Source organism: Theobroma cacao, chromosome 6 (genome assembly GCF_053813885.1).
Source record: "Theobroma cacao isolate CCN51 chromosome 6, ASM5381388v1, whole genome shotgun sequence".
NCBI lineage: Eukaryota > Viridiplantae > Streptophyta > Magnoliopsida > Malvales > Malvaceae > Theobroma > Theobroma cacao.
Genome location: NC_142644.1, coordinates 5,803,185 through 5,809,871, shown reverse-complemented (window position 1 = coordinate 5,809,871; position 6,687 = coordinate 5,803,185). Strand labels below are relative to the sequence as shown.

The following is a 6,687-nucleotide window of genomic DNA, read 5'->3' as shown; positions in this document are numbered from 1 at the left end:
TAAGAATACAAGAAGATAAGTAAAAGAAAGTACATATGATCACAAGTTGATCTAAATGGTACAAGGTTGAGTGCAGAATACAAGTACAAAGAATAGTCATTTAGGTGCAACAAGGTACAAGAGAGATTTTCTAGTTTTTTAACTCTTATGTGACTCAAATCTCTTTAACACTTCTAAAAACTAATTTCTAACTGTTGGGAGACCTTTTTATACTTGGAGAAACATCTCTAATAGGAGTTTGATAGTTTTCTAACCGTTAGAGACAATTAGGAGTCGGTTCTAGCCGTTACTCTGTCTTTTAGTACAGATTTCAAACTTGTAGGCAAATGTTTTTAGTCGACTGACTGATGTCTTAGTCGACTAAGTCGTCTCTGTTTTCTGTTCCCTGTCTTTGGTAGTTTTGGCAGTGTGCACTTAGTTGACTAAGTTGGTTTTGTTTGTCAATATTCTTCAGCCCGCCATTTCTCCAATTTGAATCTTGACCAACCAACATTCTTCCTTATTCAACTAATGAGCTTCTTCCTTATTCAACTAATGAGCTTCTTCCTTGTTAAGCAGTCATGTCTGATTATTTTTATCTCTCTTTTTCTTTTAATATACCCTTTGAAAGATTGATTTATTAATTTCATACATTAATTTTCCTGTACGCTCAAGTAAAGTTATTAGACACAAATGAATGGAAATGTTTTATTATCATCAAAAACTAATGGAGCCAACAACATTTTTCTATTAGAAATAAATGCAATAAAGTTGTATTTTAGTATATTTTAAAAAGTATATTGTAAGAAACATTTAAGTAAAGGTTTTGATTTTTAATAAGTTACCTTGATATCAGCAATTATGAAATCAAAGCTTAGAAGTGTTTGTGGATTATCCGGTGTTATTATTGACTACCAGATTCATATGACCTTCGCTTTTCACTAGTTTTGGTGGTTTGTACAATTCTAAGTCACTTAGATATTGTTGGTCCATTTCTACCTATTGTAGCAAACTTTAATAAGTTTAATTTACCAATGCATAATGTAAATACAGTAAGAACAAATGATGTAGGGCAAAAAAGTTAAATATTGAAACCATGAAGTAAATCATTTTTACAATAAGTTGATTATACAAATATTGTTAAATATATAGTAAAATATTAAGAAATCAGATAGTATGTAATCTGTATTGTTAGTAGATTAAGATAAACAGTTGTAGAATGTAACGCAACAGTATAATATAAAAATCCTATCAATATAAAATAGTTAATAATTTCTAGTAGTATCTGTCGTTTATATATAAAATGAATGGATAAAGGTTATCAAATTTTGTGTATTTGTTTATTCAATGATAACTATGTGCTATGTATATTGAGAAATGAGTAGGCCTTCTTGACCTTTTTTATTTTGTTCAATGAATTGGATTGATATTTATTAGAATTTAAACATTTATGTATCAAAGAAATGTCTAAATAGTATGGATTCAGATTCATGCAGAATAATAGGAGATAGTTGTAAATAATATTAAATTACAATTAATAAATATTAAATGAATCTATCCTCTAGGTATTAAAAGTTGAAAATTATTGTTTTCAAGTATTTTTTACTGAAATAAATAAAAGCAAATCAAAGAATTCTAAAAAATTTAATGATAACATTTAATAAATGTTGTTTCTTAGGTATACAAATCAGCCATCAATCTTGTTATTTTTTATATTTGAATATGTATAAAAAAGAAGTTGACCTTCTAGAAATATCAGAAGCTATTGAACATTGTTAGTTAGTATCTTGTTCTTAAAATCCCTTTCTTGTCAAGTTTTGTGAATTGTATTAACTTTTTAATTCTGCACACAATTTGTAATAAATGTTAGTGTAATGAACAATAAAAGGAAATTTCATTTTACATATTGTGATCTACCTTAAGATGACCTATTTTAGGGAGAATCCATTTGCTAAACTATAGTCACCATTCTCCATCAACTTCATGGCATCCTCAGTTAGTTGGTCAAATACATGCTTTGTCTCAACTAACATTTTCTCCTTTCTGTTATTTGAAGTTCCTTTCGACCTTCTCAAAGCTTGCATGACTTGTCAAGATAAATTAAAATTAGCTTTAAACTGTGCCCTTATAATCTGTTTAATTACCTAATCACAAAAAATTTAATATCTGGTACATAGGGGATAAAGCTTAAAACTGAAAATGATAGTGTGAAAACCTCTACATCTCACATTGTAAAGCAATTGTGACTTTGAAGTTTGATCAAACAAAGAAAAAATATCTAGAAGAAACTATCTACACAACTTGACATCTTAGTAAGTTAGTAGAATTTATGCCTTACGTGAGCATTTTAGAAAATGCAATTTAGTTTCAAAATTGATGAGCACCTCACTAGAATCAATATGGATGTCAAGAGTAATCATCATTACAACGAAAATAAGTAAATAATGAAAAAAAATAAAGCGCATAAGATCCATGTTCAGCAAATATATCAAAATCTAATATAAACTAAGTATACTCGTATCATGAAAATCAAAGCATAATGCAAATTTTGGAACAAATATGTAACACAATTATTCCTTTTACCAAAGAATTTTTTTTTCTTTTAGACAGAATAACTATCATCATGTAATATTACTGTTTCTCCAGGCTTGAGCACATCAACAATACGTCTTTTCATTATCCCAATGTCTTGAAAGGAAAGATCTTGTGTCCCAACTTCATTATTATCTTCATTGTTTGTTGTTGCAGATGTTTTTCCTATATATTTTGTATCAACTTCAACATTATCAAGCCACACATCCTGCAATAAATCCATGTGGTTGTAAATAGAAGTTTTGATATAATAATTTAGAAGCTTCAAGTCAATAAGATAATTTACCTTGATTTCATTGTCATTGCGATATTCAACAAAGTTCCCATCTACAATAAAGTATCCTTCTTCTCTTTCTTTGTTCAGATTGAAAAGGTTCTATTTGAATACCATCATCCACAAAGTTCTCATTATCTTGCCAAAAGAAATTCCCCATCATTAGCTATCCTTTTTAAACTAATAACTAAGGAATCTAGCAACCATCTTCACTGCAAAAAATGTTGAGATTGCACACTATTAATATTTGATATCAGAGTGAGAAAGATGGTGTAGTTAGAAAAATGCAGAAAATATAACTTGTTCTATCTTCTACAGTTTAATGCATCAATGTCTAAGTGTTTCTACAAAATAAGAATATCTGAGATGCAACACCTAACTCTAGACTGAAGACTATAATTAGGAGGAACAACAAAAGAGCTATCACATACTACAAAGGTGTAATTGGCCTAGGTTTAGAAACATCTTTCCTTAATTAACCAAAGCTAAGACATGGCTCACCACATAAGTCTAGATCTTATAGTCATGTTTATATATTAGTGCAATGGTTGCAAGTTGTTATTGTAAAATATAATACCAAATGTTAGATATCATTTACATCACACAATTTGAGTTTTATTGAAATAAGTGAGGCAGAAGAAGTAGTGCAACTACCTTGAAAGTTTTCCATTTTGAAGTTATTCCAATATGCTTAACAGTAGTGTTTGCATCAGTTTTATAAAGGGCAATAGGATGATCATGGAATATTCTTTCCATTGTAATCCAAAGAAATATAAATTATTCCAAAAATCAAATGGAAATGAAATAATTTGCCTTTGACAAATACAGTTCTTGCATGGAAGATATATCCTCAAGCTTAACATGATGCACATGAGAGCCCCTTTACAACACTTACAAAAAGCTTTACATTATGATGGAAAAGCAAACGTATGTAAAAAAGAAATGAAATGGTTAATTATATGGATAATTAGTAACTAGCTGAAACTGACCAAGAGAAAATATAGAATAATAGACCTAAATCTAAACAATTCAATAGATAAAAGCTATTAACTAACATGTCACAATATCAATTGCAAAGAGAAATAAACTTAAACAATCTCCAAAATCTAGCCAATGCAGAAAAAGCATATTCTCCTACACGTTCCAGGAATTTATCTGATCTTAGCCAAGAGGCCATTACAAGTATTCAATATTAATTACATCTAATATTTACTTAATTCATACAAATTTTGAAAAATTACAGCCCAAGATTTAGTATGCACCGTTCCAAGTAAGACGCATTTTACCCATTTTCCCTTTTTCGTTGTATGTTAGATTACATTATCCAGATATATTAAAGATTAAAAATACCCACTAAGTGAAACAACAAAAATTTGATTTATTCTAGTTTAATTTTTTCTAACTACTTTCATTGCATGTCAATTCAAAAACTGACATTTTTCCAAAAAAAAAGGTTAGGAATATGGGCTAGTCTTTTCTACACAAACCTAATTAAATACAAACAAAGAGAATTACAACAAAGCAACTAATTAAATTTTGAAGTAAACACTCATTTGTAGATAAAACATCTTGAGAGAATCAAATTACAGTTTTAAGTACTAGGCCAATATCATCCCACTAGTTAAAAACAAAAATTCAACCAAAACTAAAAATAGTCGTCGAACCTTTACTTATGCTCAAACAATCTACAAATCTTTGCCAAATCAACCACAATTTCAACTCAAAAAGCCAAAACTTTTCAATGATAAGCACATACACAGCAAATATCAGCGAGTTACAACAATAAATATAATAAACAAGTCACCACAAAATCCAAAATTCAGTAAAATTACTCCCCAATCCAAATTCAATTCCTTCATCATGTAGTGAACTCAATATCCATTGGAAAGAGGAGTAACACTTTCATAGAATTTTCACTAAATATATAACTTCATATCCAGTTCCAACATAAAGAAGAAGCTTTTCTCCTCTTAGTAAAAATAAAGAATCATCATCAGCAAACTAAAAGACCATGACTCAATGGACTTAAATGGATTTACAAGGGGACTCTAAAATCTATGTATACCCAAAGAGTTCACACAGATAAATAATAATTGCATTCAGGAAAGAACAAAAATTTCACATTAACACTCAAAAGCACAAAAAGCAATCACTGAATTTGCAAAATCTTAACGATAAATCACAAATTTGAATGACATTGTCCCAGGAAATCATTCAATGAACTATTTTTACATCAAAACAAAAACACCCAGACAAAATATTCAGCAACTTGTATGCTTATGTATCAAGATAAAGACATAAAAGATAAAAGAAAGAGACTAACATTGGCTTTAAGCTGATTGATAATCTTCAACCTGAGAGCATCAATGGTTCCATCATTCATTTATGTGCATGAGTATCACATAATTGGGGATTTTAATTTTGAAGCTAAAGAAAGGTTGAACAATAATTTACACTCATTGGAGTTGTCTTCGAAATTTGTTACTTTCCAGAGCTATTTACATATTGAAAAGGTTATAAGCTTTTTGTCTTCCTTCTAAATAGAAATCTACCTTAACAAAATATTCACGATGACCAAGACCAAGACAATAGCCTATTGGCAACCACGCTTTTAAAAAAGGGATATCAAGCTCAAACTTTCCCTTTCAACCCAAAGAAAGATAAATACAAAACATTAATCAAAGCCACTAAGAATCAGTTTAATTAAACACCATCCAAAATTCGCCAATCACCTAAGAATTTTCAATCCCATGTTAGCAACATCTGTAAACATCAACCATTAATTGCATCAAAGGTAAAACCCCATTCCAAAATGAGTGCTTTCTTTTGCAAACTGTTTCATCAGAATCCCTGATGGCACACAACAAATTTCTATCAAAAAGTAGCTATTCAAATAAGCTTAAATCAAAGAGGCAATAGAAAGAACACCTATCTTCTCTTTTTCATACTTTAAGACAACTCTTCTTTACAACAAAGAAAAGAATTGAAACTATCTTTTTACATGAAACTATAAAATGTTGCAAAAGATTCACATTGAAATTGAAATAATTAGACAAAGCTAATCCAAGCAAAATTATAACTTGCCTATCACAAGAAATCCTTGATAGGGAAAATCAGTCAATTAAAAAGAAAAAAATTAAACATAAATTTAGAACAAAGTCATAAAATTGACAAAAAAAAAAAAGAACTAAAGCACTAATATTAAGCTAATCTTTTACCTTGACTGTTCAGCCAAAGTGAGCAAGGAAGACACAGATAGAAGAGAAACAAATGCTGGCGTCAGCATCAAGGGAAAGAGTGGGAAGAGAGAGAAGAGGCATCGACGAAAGAGAAAGAGTCCGACGCGACAAGGGAGGAAACAGTAGCTGGCTGACTAGCAAAAGAGAGGTTAACAATAGGTGTGATGCTTTTTGTTCGATGTAATGATGCGATGCTTTGGGAAGAAAACAAATGAGATGAAGAAAATTAAGACAGCAAAAACCAAGGCTAAGAAAGGAACCAATTCAGACTAGGAAATAAAGAAGGGTAAAAAAAAACTCTTAATAAATTAATTCAATTGAGAATGACATGTGTGATCAATTAACTTAATAAATTATCTTATTTTTATATATATTATAAATATAACCTAATATTGTTATTAAATGTTGTTATTTAATCACATTATAAATTAATATCATTAAAATAATAGTATTAAAATTAATAAAATATTAAATAATATAACTATAAAATACTAAATAATTTAATACTAAATGCTATAATTATATAAGATATTAATTAATGGTATTTAAAATATTAAATTTCATTACATAATGATAATATTGATTAATGTTATATTAAATTAT

At 29.0% G+C, this 6,687-nt stretch overlaps 1 long non-coding RNA gene across 1 annotated transcript; it reads right to left on the bottom strand.

Annotated features, from left to right (window-relative positions):
• Window positions 1-2,640: 2,640 nt before the first annotated feature.
• Window positions 2,641-6,311, bottom strand: LOC18595523 (uncharacterized). The gene is made up of 3 exons (XR_001928302.2): window positions 6,064-6,311; window positions 2,858-3,057; window positions 2,641-2,779 (listed from the first exon to the last, which is right to left on the bottom strand). It is a non-coding gene; the product is annotated as an uncharacterized LOC18595523 (long non-coding RNA).
• Window positions 6,312-6,687: the final 376 nt, after the last annotated feature.